We start from the raw sequence: 21,302 nt of genomic DNA, 5'->3' as shown, positions 1-21,302 counted from the left end.
ATGCCCGACGCGTTTCGTGTGAAAGACACTCATCAGGGGCGATAGCCTAGGGACGTTTTTTTTTTGCTGTCCATAATAAATCTGAGTCTTTTAGTTGAATCAAATGGTCAAAAGTGAAACTGTCTAGAGAATTGATTCTTTCTTCTGTTTTGTCAATTTTAACCAAAAGATTACAAGCCTGCCCACCAGGACAAGGTAGACTCTTTTAGGGCAGGACCTCCACTAAACTACACTATGCTAACCTACTCGATGCTAGTCATCGTTTCTTTAGTATTGGATGCCTGTTTGAATTAGGCCCTATCATATAATCTGCCTTCTTACTTTACAGACTTGTTTAACAAGATCTACATACCGTATATACTCGAGTATAAGTCAAATTTTTCAGTCCTTTTTTCTGAGCTGATAGTGCCCCCCTCGACTTATACTCGAGTCACCGCCTTCTGTCTGCATGATCAGCGTGTCATGCAGGCAGACGGTGGCCGGCGTGTGATAATAAAGTTCGGAGGCTATTCCAGCTTTCAAAAGCCACGCCTCCTGCTCGTCTGTGATAGGCTGAACAGCTGTCAGTGTACAGCCTATGACGGACATTTTCACATCCTCGTCCATGGTATGAGAATGAGAGAATGTCCGTGATAGGCTGACCGCTGACTGCTGAGTGTTCTGCCTATCACAGACGAGGAGGAGGCGTGACTTTTGAACAGTGGAATGGCCGCCGAACTTTATTATCACACGCCAATCGGAGGATGGAGATCGCCACAGGGAGAATGGAGATCACCACAGGGAGGCTGCACAGGACACAGGTAGGCTGCACAGGGACACAGGACACATGCACACAGGACACATGCACACAGGACACATGTACAGGATACATACACATGTACAGGACACAGGACACATGTACACAGGACACATGCACACAGGACACGTACAGGACACAGGACACATGTACAGGACGCAGGACACATGTACAGGACACAGGGACATTTACACATGTACAGGACACATGTACAGGACACGGACACATGTACAGGACACATACACATGTACAGGACACATACACATGTACACGATACAGGTAGGCTGCACAGGACACAGGGAGGCATGCAGCTGCAGATGGGCATTGTTGACCCTCTGCATTTCCCACCCTCGTCTTATACTCGGGTCAATAAGTTTTTCCCAGTTTTTAGTGGTAAATTAGGGGCCTCGACTTATACTCGGATCGACTTATACTCGAGTATATACGGTAAGAGCAACCCTTTTCTTACACAAAATGGACATCAGATTTGGAATGGTTGATACTGTTACAATATGGCGGGTGATGTTGTGGTCAGTAATGATTATCTATAATTTCCCTACACGTTTTCCCCTTTTTGATCATTGTTGAGCACTCTTCCACATACAGTGGCTTGCGAAAGTATTCGGCCCCCTTGAACTTTTCAACCTTTTGCCACATTTCAGGCTTCAAACATAAAGATATAAAACTTTAATTTTTTGTGAAGAATCACCAACAAGTGGGACACAATTGTGAAGTGGAATGAAATCTATTGGATATTTTAAACTTTTTTAGCAATTAAAAAACTGAAAAGTGGTGCGTGCAAAATTATTCGGCCCCTTTACTTTCAGTGCAGAAAACTCACTCCAGAAGTTCAGCGAGGATCTCTGAATGATCCAATGTTGTCCTAAATGACTGATGGTGATAAATAGAATCCACCTGTGTGTAATCAAGTCTCTTTATAAATGCACCTGCTCTGTGATAGTCTAAGACCCCATTCACACAGGGGCAACACGACTTGCAGGTCGCCTAAGCGAGGCGACCTGCAAACGAATGCCCGGGCGACTTGCAAAACGACTTCTGCATAGAAGTCTATGCAAGTCGCCCCAAGTCGCCCCCGAAGTCGTACAGGAACCTTTTTCTAAGTCGGAGCGACTTGCGTCGCTCCCCTTAGAACGGCTCCATAGTACAGAACGGGAGGCGACTTGTCAGGCGACTAGGTCGCCTGACAAGTCGTCCCTGTGTGAATGGGGTGTCAGGGTTCTGTTGAAAGCGCAGAGAGCATCATGAAGACCAAGGAACACACCAGGCAGGTCCGTAATACTGTTGTGGAGAAGTTTAAAGCCGGATTTGGATACAAAAAGATTTCCCAAGCTTTAAACATCCCATGGAGCACTGTGCAAGCGATCATTTTGAAATGGAAGGAGTATCAGACCACTGCAAATCTACCAAGACCTGGCTGTCCGTCTAAACTTTCAGCTCAGACAAGGAGAAGACTGATCAGAGATGCAGCCAAGAGGCCCATGATCACTCTGGATGAACTGCAGAGAACTACAGCTGAGTTGGGAGAGTCTGTCCATAGGACAACAATCAGTCGTACACTGCACAAATCTGGCCTTTATGGAAGAGTGGCAAGAAGAAAGCCATTTCTCAAAGATATCCATAAAAAGTCTCGTCTAAAGTTTGCCACAAGCCACCTGGGAGACACACCAAACATGTGGAAGAAGGTGCTCTGGTCCGATGAAACCAGAATTGAACTTTTTGGCCACAATGCAAAACGCTATGTTTGGCGTAAAAGCAACACAGCTCAACATACTCAACACACCATCCCCACCGTGAAACATGGTGGTGGCAGCATCATGGTTTGGGCCTGCTTTTCTTCAGCAGGGACAGGGAAGATGGTTAAAATTGAGGGGAAGATGGATGCAGCCAAATACAGGACCATTCTGGATGAAAACCTGTTGGAGTCTGCAAAAGACCTGAAACTGGGACGGAGATTTAACTTCCAACAAGACAATGATCCCAAACATACAGCAAAATCTACAAAGGAATGGTTCACAAATAAACGTATCCAGGTGTTAGAATGGCCAAGTCAAAGTCCAGACCTGCATCCAATCGAGAATCTGTGGAAAGAGCTGAAAACTGCTGTTCACAAACGCTCTCCATCCAATCTCACTGAGCTCGAGCTGTTTTGCAAGGAAGAATGGGCAAGAATTTAAGTCTCTCGATGTGCAAAACTGATAGAGACATACCCCAAGCGACTTGCAGCTGTAATCGCAGCAAAAGGTGGCTCTACAAAGTATTAACGCAAGGGGGCCGAATAATTTTGCACGCCCCACTTTTCATTTTTTTATTAGTTAAAAAAGTTTCAAAAATCCAAAAGATTTCGTTCCACTTCACAATTGTGTCCCACTTGTTGGTGATTCTTCACAAAAAATTTAAATTTTATATCTTTATGTTTGAAGCCTGAAATGTGGCAAAAGGTTGAAAAGTTCAAGGGGGCCGAATACTTTCGCAAGTCACTGTAAATCCATCCACATTACCCTGGAATAATGCAGGTGAAGTGTATAAAATGGGAGAGTCCCCAAGATATGTCTATTACCTGATTAGATCTGTAGAGACACTAGGGTTATTGCCACCGATCTTCCACATATATTCTCACCTACTGATCCTCTAATGCAGATGGATGCACATACATTTGTCCCTTACTAGCCTACAAATGAAAAGGCAATGTCCTTTCCTATCTTCACACAAACCTAGACAGGTAAGTTTACATTAGACATGTGCACACTGAAATATTTCGTTTCGGAATTTCGTTTTCGTCTGAAAAATAAATTTATTTAGTTACTCCCGAAATTCGTTTTTATTTATTTCGTTTTTCGTTAAAAATTGCATTCGTCCGAAAATCCAAATTAAGGTCGAATCTGTCATTGAAGGCTTATGGTGTCTGTCGAATGTTCAAAGAAGATTTGACGGAGCAGCTAAACTGTAAGACGCCGTATAGTTTACCTGCTCCATCGAATCTTCTTAGAACTTTCAACAGACACCATAAGCCAAAGTACGTGTGTACTTAGTTCTAGCTATTTTACTGCTCCTCCTCTTTGGTTACAATCAGCCAATAACATTCATCACCATCATTATTTTTATTTATCTTTTCTCCCCTACGTCGAATCTTTTCTTTCCTACGTCGAATCTTTTCTCCCCTACGTCGAATCTTTTCTTCCCTACGTCGAATCTTTTCTCCCCTACGTCGAATCTTTTCTCCCTTACGTCGAATCTTTTCTTCCCTACGTCGAATCTTTTCTCCCCTACGTCGAATCTTTTCTCCCCTACGTCGAATCTTTTCTCCCCTACGTCGAATCTTTTCTCTCTATGTCGAATCTGTTCTCTCTATGTAGAATAATCTTGGACTAATAGAGTTAAGGTTAGGCACATTCGACCACAGGTTTGATGGACACAGATTGATATTGTCATCATCATATCGAATCTCCTATCTATAGCGAACTGTTGTAGCACGAAAACAAAAATAAAGCATTTGTTTATGTCGGATCTTTCCTTTTTCGGATTCTGCACTTTCGTTATCGTTTGTTAAAACGATAATGAAAATACCTGAAATTCGGACGAAAATGCATTCAGACGAAAACGAATGCACATGTCTAGTTTACATAGAGATCAGAGAACATGTCCCCACTAGGAATAAAAAGGAATAGTACACGACCTTTAAACAATCATCCAGCTTTACAAAAGCTTACACTCTAACTAAATATGAAAAAAGATGAATCCAGTGCTTCTTATTCTGGCCCAACTGGTGGCATCCAGCTCCCGGTAGGTTCCAGGTGCAAGCCAACATGCAGCTGCAAGCTGCAGCAGGTTACGAGGTTTACGAGATTCAGTCCTATATGGAATAAAGTTGACATTCCTCCTGAAGGTCCCTCCTTCAAGTTGCGGGTGACCGATCTCCAACCCCCCTCCAGCCGGTACAGCATAAGGACCCAAAGATGAAGGCGGTACCCTACCCAGAGACCTCATCAACAGCTATGGGTCAGCAGAGAAATCTCCAGACTCGTGGCGTGGCCAAGCAAGTTGCCTCCTTCACACACTGAATAACATCTTTCCAACATCACCCTAAACATCAGTCACACTTCTTACTTTCCAGATTTCTTTACCAAGCTGTACAGTACTATTATTAGGATTTCTAAAGCAGCTAACAACAGCTTGTGCAGCACTTTAAAAGGAGACAGTACATTTACAATACAATTCAAGATGACTCAATACAATTTACTGATCCCCCAGTGCAAATGGATGCACATACATTGGTCCCTTACTAGCCTACCTTTTAAAAGGCAATGTACCTTTGTTCACTCACCAAGATGTATGAACAGCCAAGCTAACCTGTAGATCTGAGAAATCTTCTCAATCTAAAAGATGCAAAAACTAAAATACTACCAACATGCAAACCATCTTTAATTTATACAGATACCTGAAACTGTCTGTATCTTTTTGTTGAGAGATATATAGATATATATATATATATATATATATATATATATATATATATATATATATATATATATCTATATATCTATATCTCTATATCTATATAGATATAGAGATATAGATATATAGATATATATATATATATATATATATATATATATATATATATATATATTTTTTTTTTTTTGCTGTCCATAATAAATCTGAGTCTTTTAGTTGAATCAAATGGTCAAAAGTGAAACTGTCTAGAGAATTGATTCTTTCTTCTGTTTTGTCAATTTTAACCAAAAGATTACAAGCCTGCCCACCACGACAAGGTAGACTCTTTTAGGGCAGGACCTCCACTAAACTACACTATGCTAACCTACTCGATGCTAGTCATCGTTTCTTTAGTATTGGATACCTGTTTGAATTAGGCCCTATCATATAATCTGCCTTCTTGCTTTACAGACTTGTTTATTAAGATCTACATACCGTATATACTCGAGTATAAGTCGAATTTTTCAGTCCTTTTTTTTGAGCTGAAAGTGCCCCCCTCGACTTATACTTGAGTAACCGCCATCTGTCTGCATGATCAGCGTGTCATGCAGGCAGACGGCGGCTGGCGTGTGATAATAAAGTTCGGAGGCTATTCCAGCTTTTAAAAGCTGCGCCTCCTGCTCGTCTGTGATAGGCTGAACAGCTGTCAGTGTACAGCCTATCAAGGACATTCTCTCATCCTCGTCCATGGTATGAGAATGAGAGAATGTCCGTGATAGGCTGACCGCTGACTGCTGAGTGTTCTGCCTATCACAGATGAGGAGGAGGCGCGGCTTTTGAACATTGGAATGGCCGCCGAACTTTATTATCACACGCCGATCGGAGGATGGAGATCGCCACAGGGAGAATGGAGATTGCCCAAGGGAGGCTGCACAGGACACAGGTAGGTTGCACAGGGACACAGGACACATGCACACAGGACACATGTACACAGGACACATGCACATGTACAGGACACATGTACAGGACACATGTACAGGACACATACACATGTACAGGACACAGGACACATGTACACAGGACACATGCACACAGGACACAGCACACAGGACACATGTACAGGACACAGGACATATGTACAGGACACAGGGACACATACACATGTACAGGACACATGTACAGGACACATACACATGTACAGGACACATGTACAGGACACATACACATGTACAGGACACATACACATGTACAGGATACAGGTAGGCTGCACAGGACACAGGGAGGCATGCAGCTGCAGATGGGCATTGTTGACCCTCTGCATTTCTCACCCTCGTCTTATACTCGGGTCAATACGTTTTTCCCAGTTATTGTGGTAAATTAGGGGCCTCGACTTATACTCGGATCCACTTATACTCAAGTATATAAGGTTAGAGCAACCCTTTTCTTACACAAAATGGACATCAGATTTGGAATGGTTGATACTATTACAATATGGCGGGTGATGTTGTGGTCAGTAATGACCATCTGTAATTTCCTTACACGTTTTCCCCTTTTTTGATCATTGTTGAGCACTCTTCCACATAAATCCATCCACATTACCCTAGAATAATGCAGGTGAAGTGTATAAGATGGGAGAGTCCCGAAGATATGTCTATTACCTGATTAGATCTGTAGAGACACTAGGGTTATTGCCACCGATCTTCCATACATATTCTCACCTACTGATCCTCTAATGCAGATGGATACACATACATTTGTCCCTTACTAGCCTACAAATGAAAAGGCAATGTCCTTTCCTATCTTCACACAAACCTAGACAGGTAAGTTTACATAGAGATCGGAGAACATGTCCCCACTAGGAATGGAAAGGAATAGTACAAGACCTTTAAACAATCATTCAGCTTTACAAAAGCTTACACTCTAACTAAATATGAAAAAAGATGAATCCAGTGCTTCTTATTCTGGCCCAACTGGTGGCATCCAGCTCCCGGTAGGTTCCAAGTGCAAGCCAACATGCAGCTGCAAGCTGCAGCAGGTTACGAACTTTACGAGATTCAGTTCTATATGGAATAAAGTTGACATTCCTCCTGAAGGTCCCTCCTTCAAGTTGCGGGTGGCCGATCTCCAACCCCCCTCCAGCCGGTACAGCATAAGGACCCAAAGATGAAGGCGGTACCCTACCCAGAGACCTCATCAACAGCTATGGGTCAGCAGAGAAATCTCCAGACTCGTAGCGTGGCCAAGCAAGTTGCCCCCTTCACACACTGAATAACATCTTTCCAACATCACCCTAAACATCAGTCACACTTCTTACTTTCCAGATTTCTTTACCAAGCTGTACAGTACTATTATTAGGATTTCTAAAGCAACAACAGCTTGTGCAGCACTTTAAAAGGAGACAGTACATTTACAATACAATTCAAGATGACTCAATACAATTTACTGATCCCCCAGTGCAAATGGATGCACATACATTGGTCCCTTACTAGCCTACCTTTTAAAAGGCAGTGTACCTTTGTTCACTCACCAAGATGTATGAACAGGCAAGCTAACCTGTAGATCTGAGAAATCTTCTCAATCTAAAAGATGCAAAAACTAAAATACTACCAACATGCAAACCATCTTTAATTTATAGATACCTGAAACTGTCTGTATCTTTTTATTGATTGATATATCTATCTTTATCTATATATATAGATATATCTATCTTTATATATATATATATATATATATATATATATATATATATATATATATATATATATATATATATATATATACATATATATATATATATATATATATTTTTTTTATTTTTTTTTATTTTTTGCTGTCCGTAATAAATCTGAGTCTTTTACTTGAATCAAATGGTCAAAAGTGAAACTGTCTAGAGAATTGATTCTTTCTTCTGTTTTGTCAGTGTTAACCAAAAGATTACAAGCCTGCCCACCAGGACAAGGTAGACTCTTTTAGGGCAGGACCTCCACTAAACTACACTATGCTAACCTACTCGATGCTAGTCATTGTTTCTATAGTATTGGATACTTGTTTGAATTAGGCCCTATCATATAATCTGCCTTCTTACTTTACAGACTTGCTTACCAAGATCTACATAAGAGCAACCCTTTTCGTACACAAAATGGACATCAGATTTGGAATGGTTGATACTGTTACAATATGGCGGGTGATGTTGCGGTCAGTAATTGATCATCTGTAATTTCCCTACACGTTTTCTCCTTTTTTGATCATTGTTGAGCACTCTTCCACATAAATCCAAACACATTACCCTGGAATAATGCAGGTGAAGTGTACAAGATATGGGAGAGTCCCCAAGATATGTCTATTACCTGATTAGATCTGTAGAGACACTAGGGGTATTGCCACCGATCTTCCACACATATTATCACCTACTGATCCTCTTATGCAGATGGATGCACATACATTTGTCCCTTACTAGCCTACAAATGAAAAGGCAATGTCCTTTCCTATTTTCAAACAAACCTAGACAGGTAAGTTTACATAGAGATCGGAGAACATGTCCCCAGCAGGAATGGAAAGGAATAGTACAAGGTCTTTAAACAATCATCCAGCTTTACAAAAGCTTACACTCTAACTAAATATGAAATAAGATGAATCCAGTGCTTCTTATTCTGGCCCAACTGGTGGAATCCAGCTCTGGGTAGGTTCCAGGTGAACAATGGAGCTTGCTTCTGCAAATGATTCCATTTTTTGATTCTGTGTTTTTGATCATTTCACCTTTTTTTCCTTTGTAGGTTTCACTACGCTGCTCGGATATGGAACGGGGTGAAGAAGTCTTTGGCATTATCAGAATACAGCAGATTGTTGGGGTAGTGAGGGTCACCTCTTGACCCCAAGTATTATGTTTTATAGGTGGTGGGCAGAGCCACCTTTTACTACTGTTTTGGATTTTTGTGGTTGTTAACCCTCTGCCATAGTGCTCGGAGTTTTGGGTGCTCCCGTCCACCTTCAGATTTTCCATCTCGAAATAAAAAAAGGTCAAAACGGGAAACCTTCGCAAGTGTTACATTGGGTATGACAATCTGGAAAGTGAAGCATCGGGACTCCACCACCAGGGTCTGTTATAGATCCCCTATTTCAGAAACCGGATTATCAGTTGTAGGTTGACAATCTCTTGTTGGTGGACTTTATATGGCCTGCTCTTTACATAAAACAAGAGATCCAACCTTGAAGATGTATTATAAGAACAGTTAGAGGAAAAGGTCAATTTCCTCTAAGTCTTCATGATTAAGATGGAACCATTGTGAAAAAACAAAGGGTGCCGTTCAAGGTTCCTATGTGTCCCAGTCCATTGATTCATACTAAGGGTGTAGGCTGGGGAAAGCCCATCCTGCGTTAGTGCATGCAGTGTAAAGGAAGGACATAACCCCAAGTGTTGCACACCATCAAGACCCAACAATCACTATAGTAGAATCAGCTAGGGTTGCACCGATGCTGTTCTTTTTTTATCAGCAAGTACAAGTATTGATACTTTTGATCAAGTACTCGCCAGTAGAGAAACCGATACCTTTGCGGTGCGAGTTGAACCCATACAAAATAAATGGGTTCAAATCGTACTGCAAAGAATTGCATGCGACTTGAAGAAGAATGCGGTGCAACTCTTGTCAGAATTGCATGCGATTTCCCCCTACCACTCCTGTGTGTGTGAAGCAGATATAGAAAGGGAAGCGCCATCTAGTGCAGCAATGGGCATTTTATTAAAAATGTTAGAACACCTCACAATAAAAAGTACATATACCATCAAATCCAAATCTGCATAGTTTCTCCTTCCAGCCGATAATAGAAAACCACGGTCGCTAGAGGTGCTCACAGGGCTGGAGGAGAAGTTCCGGGACCCTTATGGGTATAGGGCGAAAGTGATGTCAGCTTGGGGGTGGACCCACCTATACATCTTCTCCAGCCTTGTGAGCACCTCCAGTGGCCACGATTTTCAATCTTCGGCGGGACAGGGACACTATGCAGATATGGATGTGATGAGATATGTACTTTTTAATTGTAAGTAGTTCTAACATTTTAAAAAAACTGCCCATTGCTGCACTAGATGGCGCTTCCCTTTCTATACTGGGTTCACACACACAGGAGCAGTGGGGGAAATCGCATGCGACTCTTTGCAGTGCGATTTGAGCCAATTCATTTTGTATGGGCTCAAATAGCACTACAAAGGTATCGGGAGCATTTGTACGAGTATTTGTGCAAATACTCAGTATTGGCACCGATATCAGTGCAACCCTAGAAGCAGCCTCATCCCGTCTCTGTCCAGGTCATGCTCCGCTAACACGTTTTGCCCTGCCCACGGGGCAGGTCCTGTATCACTAAGCCCTATAGGCAGGGCAAAATACGTTTGGGGGCATGGCCTGGAGAGACCTGTGCTGAGGCTGCTTCTACTATATGACTGTCGGGTGGTGTGTGGCACTCAGGGTTGTTTCCTTCCTTTATACGGCATGATTATGATGGAACCACAAAAAGGCCACCATTCTGCATATTGGTGCAGTGTGTAAAAGAATGTGACCACTGAAGGCAAACTGGAGTCCTGTACATATCCTGTGGTCACCTACATCATCGGACTGTCATGTTCTAAACCAGAGACAATGATGAGCATCGATTGGTGTAATGAAGCTACTGGCTGGTTTATGGGAAATTCATGGACTATGTACTATAAATGCCTAAATAAAAATAAAGGTGACATGAGGCTCTTGCTAGAAAACATTCCCTGTGACTCCAGATATCTGTCCAGGTTAAAAACTGCTCATTTTTGTCGCTGATCGTTTTTCCTCATTCAGTTTTTGATGAAAAGGAATTTTTTAATAAAGACGTCATGCACATGGGCGCATTTACCCATACAGCATAAACAGGCTGTGTATTTTGGTGCCCAATCTGTACACACATGTCAATTTACACAAGTAGTGCAGCATAGCTGCATACAGCCGCCTTCACCCATTCAGATCTATGGATGGCTGTACCCAGCACCAGGACATCCCGGACACAAAAATACACTGTGTTATAGGGGAGAATGCGCCCATGTACATGAGCCCTTACACCAGTTTATAGGAAAACTTTCTGCCATCGGGCATATAATCATGGAAGGTCTTGCCTTAAAGCTGAACTTTACCCATAGCAACTTGATAAAATATAATGTTCTTTAGCAAGGAACATTCATTCCACATTAATAATTATTCTACCAAAATTAGTGTGTGCTGTAAATTGGCTACAGCATTGCTCCTGTGTCTTCTTGCTGAAGACTGCAATTTTGCTGAAGCCCAGAGCCCCTGAGCAGCAGTAAATAATAAAGCAGAACTAAACCCATTGATTTAACGGTTTCCAAAAACAGATACATTCCTGGAATGCCGGGATTGCTCTGGGCTGTGATTGGAGACAGCCAATCAGCAGGACTTGCTGACAGACTCCCGCTGTGATTTTACACACGGCAGCATGCGCACGCCCTAAACTCAGGAGTAGGCAGCAACGTACGGGTACACGTCTTTGCTTTCATGGGCTGCCCATCCGAAGTACAGGCCTCAGGCTGGCCCCTTTAGCAGGTATAGCTACACTATACTACCAAAAGTATTAGGGCACCTGCCTTTACATGAACTTTAATGGCATCCCAATCTTAGTCTGTAGGGTTCAATATTGAGTTGGCCCACCCTTTGCAGCTATAACAGCTTCAACTCTTCTGGGAAGGCTGTCCAGAAAGTTTAGGAGTGTGTCTATGGGAATGTTTGATCATTCTTCCAGAAGCGCATTTGTGAGGTCAGGCACTGATGTTGGACGAGAAGGCCTGGCTCATAGTCTCTGGTCTAATTCATCCCAATGGTGATTTACCAAATTGAGGTCAGGATTCTGTGCAGGCCAGTCAAGTTCCTCCACCCTAAACTTGCTCATCCATGTCTTTATGGAACTTCACCTTCAGACGGACCAATAGCCGCAACTTAAAACCTTTGACATTGGTCACTCATCAGACACGTACAGCTGGCTGATGCTGTGAACAATTATAATGATGTGCTGCTATCTATCCTCTGTAGAATGGGGGTGCTCAGCACTTTATTAGACCCTTTTCTTTTTTTATGCTCGAGCGTGCACCATCAAACGGGACCACTAGTTCTCAGCTTAAAGCCTCTGACATTGATGGCTCAGCCGACACGTTCAGCTGGCTGATGCTGTGCACATTTATAATCATGTGATAATAAATGGGTGATATTCCCACGCTATCAGTGAATAAATAATTTATAGAAGTAAATTAGTCGCTGTAATCACCTATAGTGTATAGAAATGTGGAAGTGAAGTGACGCTGCACTGCTAATACTGATAGAAATATATACAGATAGTGAGGTTTATATATACAGATAAAAGCATAATTCAATTCAGTGATAATTTATCAATTCAATATATGTCAATTACAAGAAACCCTATTCTTTCAGTAAGTGAATATACATATACATACAATAATACATTCATAATCCTCTAAGTCAGACCTCAAATTTTCCACTCACCTATTTGCATTTTTTATTTTGTGGAAATTGAGGGCTGGCGAGGGTGGGCTGCCAGGGAGCGGGAGGGTGAGTACCGCATTATTAGAGTGCAGAAACATCGCTGTAACAGCTTGCATTTCAATTGCTGTGTGTTCCCCGCACTCGCCGTCACATACAGCTCCGTCTCCTGGCCCCTGATACTTTGATAGACAGATCACCCATCCAATCCCGGGACATGTGACGTATAACAAAGTCCTCGGGCCAGGAGGCGGCGCTGTATGTGACGGCGAGCGGTGGAACATGGCAATTAAAATGTAAGCTGTTACAGCAATGTCCCTGCGCTCTGATAATGCGGCTGCCTGTTCTCCTCTCTCTTCCCCGTCACTGGTAGGCTGCATTGATGGACACAGGCGAGGCGGCATTGATGGACACAGGTGAGCCTGCATTGGTGGACACAGGTGAGCCTGCATTGATAGACACAGCTGATGCTGCATTGATGGACAGAGGCAAGGCTGCATTGATGGACACAGGTGAGCCTGCATTGATGGACACAGGCGAGGCGGCATTGATGGACACAGGTGAGGCTGCATTGATGGACACAGGTGAGGCTGCATTGATGGACACAGGTGAGGAGGCATTGATGGACACAGGTGAGGCTGCATTGATGGACACAGGCGAGGATGCATTGATGGACACAGGTGAGGCGGCATTGATGGACACAGGCGAGGCTGCATTGATGGACACAGGTGAGCCTGCATTGATAGACACAGGTGAGCCTGCATTGATAGACACAGGTGAGCCTGCATTGATAGACACAGGTGATGCTGCGATGATGGACAGAGGCAAGGCTGCATTGATGGACACAGGTGAGCCTGCATTGATGGACACAGGCGAGCCTGCATTGATGGACACAGGCGAGGCGGCATTGATGGACACAGGTGAGGCTGCATTGATGGACACAGGTGAGGCGGCATTGATGGACACAGGCGAGGCTGCATTGATGGACACAGGTGATGCTGCATTGATGGACACAGGCGAGGCGGCATTGATGGACACAGGTGATGCTGCATTGATGGACACAGGCAAGGCGGCATTGATGGACACAGGTGATGCTGCATTGATGGACACAGGCGAGGCGGCATTGATGGACACAGGCGAGGCTGCATTGATGGACACAGGCGAGGTGGCATTGATGGACACAGGCGAGGCGGCATAGATGGACACAGGCAAGCCTGCATTAATGGACACAGGCGAGGCTGCATTGATGGACACAGGCGAGGCTGCATTGATGGACACAGGTGAGGCTGCATTGATAAAGTTGTGTTGCCCTGATTACATTGGAGTGCCAGAGGTGCTAGCAACCAGTGCCCACCAGTGCCAGCTATCAGTGCCCATAATTGCATAATATTAGTGCCGCCTCATCAACGCACATCAGTGAAGGAGAAAAATTACTTATTTACAAATATTACTGACAGAAACTAAGGGCCTTTTCACACTGGGGCGGGGGCGGCGTCAGCGTTAAAGCGCTGCTATTGTAAGCGGCGCTTTACTGTCGGCATGCGGCCGCTAGCGGGACGGTTTTACCCCTCGCTAGCGGCCGAGAAATGGTTAAAAACCACCGCAAAGCGCCTCTGCAGAAGCGCTTTGCCGGCGGTATAGCCGCGCCGTCCCATTGATTTCAATGGGCAGGAGCGTTGAAGGAGCGGTATACACTCCGCTCCTTCACCGCTCCAAAGATGCTGCTGGCAGGACTTTTTTTACCGTCCTGCCAGCGCATCGCTCCAGTGTGAAAGCTCTCGGGGCTTTCACACTGGAATGAAAGCAGCGGCACTTTCGGGTCGGTTTGCAGGTGCTATTATTAGCGCAATAGCGCCTGCAAACCGCCCCAGTGTGAAAGGACACTAAGAAAAACTTTTTTGCTAAATTTTCGGCTTTTTTTTTTTTTTTTTTTTGTAAAAAGGAAAAATTCCAGCAGTCATTAAATACCACCAAAAGAAATCTCTATTTGTGTGAAGAAAATTATAAAAATGTCATTTGTGTACAGTGTAGCATGACCGCGTAATTGTCATCCAAAGTATGAGAGCGCTGAAAGCTGAAAATCATAATCCCCTAAGTATTAAAAAATGTTCCATAATTCTTCAAAATACAAATAAACATATAATATCAGTGTCTTGTGTCTTGACTTTGCTGATCATCTTCAATGTGCTATGGTTTCTCTCCACTAGGGGCACTGCAATCCTCCGTGGCGCTCCTCCCACTGCCCATCTGCAGACTGAAGATTCCTCAGCACAACACTCTTCATTACCTCTCGTTCTGCGGTCAACCAATCAGGTGCGAGCCCAACGGTCGCCAGAGTAGGCTCCGCCTCTTAACTATATGTGCGCTGCCCTCCTCTCTGCAGCTGAAACCCCGCCTCCTTCAGTCCCATGTGTTTTAGTTTATCAGGGTGCGATCGCTCAGACCCGCCCATTCTCCTAAACACACCAATCTTGTTTCAATATTTATCGGGTAGGCACGCCTCTAGCTGAAGCCAGCTCCGCCCCTGTAGTGCTATCTGCCTTTTGCTGTAGTTTTGGGTGTCCTTCTATCCCTCACTAAAGACGTCCGCTTCCTCCTCCTCCTAAACTCTCCAGCCACCTATTGTGTAGTTGTACATATTAAAGTGGAGTTCCACCCAAAAGTGGAACTTCCACTCATTAGATTCCTCCCCCCCTCCGGTGACACAGTTGGCACCTTTCAGGGGGGAGGGGGGTACAGATACCTGTATATTACAGGTATCTGTACCCACTTCCGGCGTAGATAGCCGCAGAATCTGCGGGTATTTATGCCACATCCTGTTCCCCCCCCCCCCCGCTGCCTGCTGGGAAACACACGGGTCCCAGAGGCAGCAGGGACCATTCGTATTGCGCTGCGCGACTCGCGCATGCGCAGTAGGGAACCGGGAAGTGAAGCCGCACGGCTTCACTTCCTGATTCCCTTACCGAAGATGGAGGCGGCAGCACCCGAGGACGGAGAGACGCTTCGGCCTCGGGTGCCGACATCGCGGGCGCCCTGGACAGGTAAGTGTCCATGTTTTAAAAGTCAGCAGCTGCAGTATTTGTAGCTGCTGACTTTTAAAAAAAATTTTTTCGGTGCCGCTCCGCTTTAATCTGGGTTCACGCTGTTACATTTCACAGAGCGCAGACACAGTGAGCCTCTCCTGTGGACGGCTCTCTGCCTACTGATCGCTCTCTGAGATCAGCGCGCTTATAATGGCTCTGCAACTGTGACGTCACTTGTTTACCACATTCCATCTAAAGGCTCCGCCCCTGGTCTGAGCTGGCTCCGCCACAATCCTTTCCTCCACCTTTGTGTGTGTAGAAAATTTAAACATAATGTGTAATATAATCACCGCCTGGTATAGCATAACACAATGATCTGGATGTGGTATTCATTTATCAAGCGTTATGGTTTCCCTTCTTCCCTTATAATAAATGACCGACATGGCTTCAGAAGTGTCCACCTTTTTTCTGGGAATCCTCTAGTCCGTCTCCTCCCCTCTCCTGTCTCCTCCCCCGCCTCCTCCCTCGTCTCCTCCCCTCCCCTGTCTCCTCCCCCGCCTCCTCCCTCGTCTCCTCCCCTCCCCTGTCTCCTCCCTCGTCTCCTCCCCTCCCCTGTCTCCTCCCTCGTCTCCTCCCCTCCCCTGTCTCCTCCCCCGCCTCCTCCCTCGTCTCCTCCCCTCCCCTGTCTCCTCCCTCGTCTCCTCCCCTCCCCTGTCTCCTCCCTCCTGGTGCTTACAGGGCACGTGGCTCTATACACATTAGATTGGTGGGCGTGCTTTGCTTCCCCGGCTCCTCCCCTCACACTCTCCTTCTGTCAGGAAGAAGTGATCATGGCTGCAGGTGACCGGGACCATTCTCTGTAACTCATCGCCGTCCTCATCGATAGTAAGCAGGGTGGGGGCCATTTATTTTTATTTTTTTTAGTTTTGGGTAATGTTTTAGAAATGTCACTTCCTGTCCCAGAAATACAACAGAAAGTGAGAGGAATCTCTGCTCCCATTAGTTGTCACCAGAACGGGTGTCCCCCGTTGGAAGATTTCCCTTCGCCTCCTGCTGTGGTGACAATGCTACAATTTTGGATTTCTCCCCTCATTGTCTTTCAGTGATCACCGGTACAAATAAAGGGGGGAGTTTCCCAATGAATTCCCACAGCAATAAAAGCCTGACAGAGGGTCTAATCCTCCCCCAGTCTATACAAAACTAAAAGGTTTTGCCTTAGAGTTGTGTTCCTGGACTTTTTGTTTTTCATTCAGCCCTCTAGATGCAGTCTGGGAGCAAAGCAACTTAAACACTTAAGGACCGAGCCTCTGCCTGAGATTTGTTGTTTACAAGTTAAAAGCAGGTTTATTTGCTAGAAAATTACTTAGAACCCCCAAACTTTATACATGTTTTTTTCTAACACCCTAGAGCAGAGATATGCAATTAGCGGACCTCCAGCTGTTGCAAAACTACAAGTCCCATCATGCCTCTGCCTCTGGGTGTCATGCTTGTGGCTGTCAGAGTCTTGCTATGCCTCATGGGACTTGTAGTTCTGCAACAGCTGGAGGTCCGCTAATTGCATATCCCTGCCCTAGAGAATAAAATGTCTGTTGTTGCAATACTTTCTGTCACACCGTATTTGCACAGCGGTCTTACAAGCGCACTTTTTTTTGGAAAAAATACACTTTTTTGAATTAAAAAATAAGAAAACAGTAAAGTTAGCCCAATTTTTTTTATATTGTGAAAGATAATGTTACTCCGAGTAAATTGATACCCAACATGTCACACTTCAAAATTGCGACTGCTTGTGGAATAGCGACAAACTTTTACCCTTAAAAATCTCCATAGGCAATGTTTAAAAAATTCTACAGGTTGCATGTTTTAAGTTACAGAGGAGGTCTAGGTTTAGAATTATTGCTCTCGCTCTACCGATCGCGGCCATACCTCACATGTGTGGTTTGAACACCGCTTTCATATGCGGGCGCTACTCATGTATGCGTTCGCTTCTGCACGCGAGCTCGTCAGGACGGGGCGCGTTTCATTTTTTTTTTTTTTTCTTTTACCTTTTTATTTTTTATTTTTACACTATTTAAAAAAAATGCCCAGCAAGGTTGAAGATCTGATTGCCTCTGCCGACAGCTCTGGTAAGTGGCGGGAGGGGGATGGGGCACCACGCCGCAGAGACCACCCTTATCGGGAACTGGACTGCCGGCTGAAGAAGAGGATACCGGGGTTATGGCAGCTAGCTGCTTCCATAACTATATCCCCCTTCAAAGTAAGGACGTACATCGTCGTGCGGCGGTCCGGAAGTGGTTAAAATGTATGACACAGAGGTGCCTTGTACCTGTATAATATTTTAATTGTTTGTAACCCAAAAAAACACAGAGCATTACATAATGCACATTCACACCAGTCCCTGCCTTCAAGGAGCTTCCAATCTACAGTAAGGTCCTTATCTCCCATACATACAGCAGGACCAAGGACCAATTTAGACAGGAGCCAGTTAACTTACCAGCATGTCTTTGGGGTGTGGGAGGAAAGTGGAGAACCCAGCGGAATTCCACACAAGCACAGGAAGAACATGCAAACTCCATGCAGGTGGTGTCCTGGCCTGGATCCAAACATCAATGGTTCAAGACTTGAGTTACTATGCTGCCCATTGCTCCATTTTTGGTGCTTCACCAAAAAGATCTAGAGGAAGCAAAGTGTCCCTTGCAGGACTTCTTTTCAGCGAGAATGCAGTTCTGGAACCTCCAACATCTAATGGCAGGGGGTGCTGGAGGGTCCATTGATGCTGCCTGCTGGGGGGGGGTCTGTTGTTTTAAGGGGTATTTTGTTTCGGGTGATCTATAGTTGCTTGATGGCTATTGTTGCTGTAGGGAATCTATTTTACTGCTTTTAATTTTATCCTTAAATGCCATACAAACTACCTTGCACCACAAAATGATACATGGTTCTGTTTTAAAAAGGGTGGTACTGGGGGGGTGGAACCACGGAACGGTCCCTTGGGGTGGAACCACGGAACGGTCCCTTGGGGGTGGAACCACGGAACGGTCCCTTGGGGGTGGAACCACGGAACGGTCCCTTGGGGGTGGAACCACGGAACGGTCCCTTGGGGGTGGAACCACGGAACGGTCCCTTGGGGGTGGAACCAAGTGGTGACTTGAAATAGGGGCGTACCTGCACCTATTCTCTGAGAAAAACAGCCCTGGTCCCCAGCAGTCACATTGGAGGTTCTGACATTATTTCTTATTTATCTGCAGCTCCGTCTGAACAGTATTAAGAATCTCTCTACGATTGCTTTGGCTTCGGGTGTAGAAAGGACCCGCAGTGAGCTTCTGCCATTCCTGACAAGTAAGTGTGTCTTATGGGAGAAGAGAACCGACTTTCTTTTGCTTATAATCGAAAATGGCATTTACAATTTACACCAATTCTGAAAGAGATGCTGTTTCTTGCCCATGCAGAAAAATGAGTCGTATGATTCTCCATACCCAAAAGTGTCTCAGGTTCTGTTCACGATTGTACAACTCCAAAGTCACGTGACTTTGGGGTGCAACTTGGATGTGACTTGTCCCTCTGCAAATGCAGACCCACGTTTGCACCACTGTTGCTTGTAAAACATTCAGGTACGACTTTCATGCAACTTTTGAGGGTTAACCTTGAAGTCTATGGCCTTCATGATATGCATGCAAGTCGGACCAAAGTAGTGGATGAACTACTTTGAAGTCGCTGAGACTTTAAAGCGGAGTTTCACTCAAAAGTGGAACTTCCGCTTGTGTCCCGTCCCCGGTGCCACATTTGGGGGGGAGGATCTGGTACGTGTTTTTTTTTTTTTTTTGACAGGTACTGTTCCCCACTTCCCGGAAGTTCGCCCCTTCCTCCGCCGCTGGACCTTTTAGAAAGCGCAGTGTGCTTCGCGCATGCGCAGTGGGGAACCGGATGTGAAGCCAAAAAGGCTTCACTGCTGGGTTCCCTTAACAGGAATGGCGGCAGCTGCACCTGACACCTGACAGCTGATCTGAAGATCGGCCGGGGTGCTGACATCGCGGGCTTCCTGGACCGTTAAGTGTCCATATATTAAAAGTCAGCAGCTGCAGTATTTGTAGCTGCTGACTTTACATTTTTTGTATGGGGTGGGGAGAGCCTGGACCTCCTCTTTTTAAGTTGCTCATATATGAATCGTTAATATTGGAACATTGTTACAATGTTTATACTTAAAGCGGAGGTTCACACAAAAATTGAACCTCCGCTTTTCGGAACCCTCCCCCCCCCTCCGGTGTCACATTTGGCACCTTTCAGGAGGGAGGGGGGTGCAGATACCTGTCTAAGACAGGTATTTGCACCCACTTCTGGCATAGACTCCCACGGGAGTCTATGCCTCTTCCTGTCCCCACACACACGGGTCCCAGAGACAACGGGGACCAGTTAGGAAGCGCAGCGCAACTCGCGCATGCGCAGTAGGGAACCGGGAAGTGAAGCCACAGCGCTTCACTTCCTGATTCCCTTACAGAGAATGGCGGCGGCAGCACCTGAGGACCGAGGGACGATTCTGTCTCGGGTGCCGACATCGCTGGACCCTGGGACAGGTGAGTGTCCTTATTTTAAAAGTCAGGAGCTGCAGTATTTGTTGCTGCTGACTTTTAATTTTTTTTTTTTTTTTTTTTTTGCGATAAAGAATGTTTTGTTTCTTGGCAGACTGCCCGGTTTTTCTCTTCCTTTCTTTTGATGGCTGTGGCTTCAGAAGAGCAGAGAGAATTCTTTGCATAGAAAGAATTGTGAAACACTTTAGTCAAGATCGCGATAAGGATAACGATTCTTGACGATTAATTGTGCAGCTCTAGTGTCTAGTGATGAAAATATTTTAAATATGGGGGGGGTTGGAGAGTGCAAAAATCTGGTGCAACTCTGCACAGTAACCAATCGGCTTCCATTTGTTTTTTTTTTGTTAAAACTTAATTGAACAAGCTGAAGCTAGAAGCTAATTGGCTGCCATGCACAGCTGCACCAGATTTTGCACTCTCCAGTTTTAGTAAATCAACCCCAAATGGTGTCCTTTTTTATATATAAAAAATAGTTACTGGCAGATTGATGCACTGTGGGGGGGTTTAAATGAGGGGGGCGGGCAAAGCTCTTCTGGCCATACTTCTGTGAGCTCCTGAAAGGCAGAGCACAGAGCGGTGACTGACATTCCTTTGTCTTGCAGATACGATCTATGATGAAGATGAAGTGCTGCTGGCTTTGGCTGAACAATTGGGGACCTTTACTTCACTGGTTGGGGGACCAGAGTATGTACACTGCTTACTGATAGGTGTCCCTAAATCTACTGCCCTTATTTCTGATTTATAAGACCTTTTCATCTATATCCCTGGTGCCCAACCTGTGGCCAAGGGCCACGTGCAGCCCTCAGACCTCTGTAGTGGGAACATTGATTAGGGTAATTGTATTGATCTCTACTAGCCTCATATACCATGTTCCCAGCTTCAATGGTCTTCTGCAGCATCTTCACCCCGCCTCCATTTCCTCTATTAG

At 44.9% G+C, this 21,302-nt stretch overlaps 1 protein-coding gene across 10 annotated transcripts in view; it reads left to right on the top strand.

Annotated features, from left to right (window-relative positions):
• The first annotated feature begins 15,715 nt into the window (after nt 1-15,715).
• LOC141105848 (uncharacterized) overlaps nt 15,716-21,302 on the top strand; it is an 86,272-nt gene continuing 80,685 nt past the window's right edge. For 2 of the 10 annotated variants that reach the window (XM_073595982.1, XM_073595981.1), the window contains exons 1-3: nt 15,839-16,679; nt 19,037-19,127; nt 20,977-21,058. The gene's annotated coding sequence lies outside the window, so the exon portion shown is untranslated. Of the gene's footprint in view, nt 15,813-15,837; nt 16,689-19,036; nt 19,128-20,976; nt 21,059-21,302 lie in introns of those variants that run through there. The other 8 variants (XR_012235663.1, XM_073595990.1, XM_073595985.1 and 5 more) reach the window with 7 other exon arrangements.

The sequence above is a fragment of the Aquarana catesbeiana genome, linkage group LG08 (genome assembly GCF_042186555.1).
Source record: "Aquarana catesbeiana isolate 2022-GZ linkage group LG08, ASM4218655v1, whole genome shotgun sequence".
Classification (NCBI taxonomy): domain Eukaryota; kingdom Metazoa; phylum Chordata; class Amphibia; order Anura; family Ranidae; genus Aquarana; species Aquarana catesbeiana.
The sequence above is the reverse complement of the archived record's forward strand: the minus strand, read 5'-3'. Positions and strand labels throughout refer to the sequence as shown.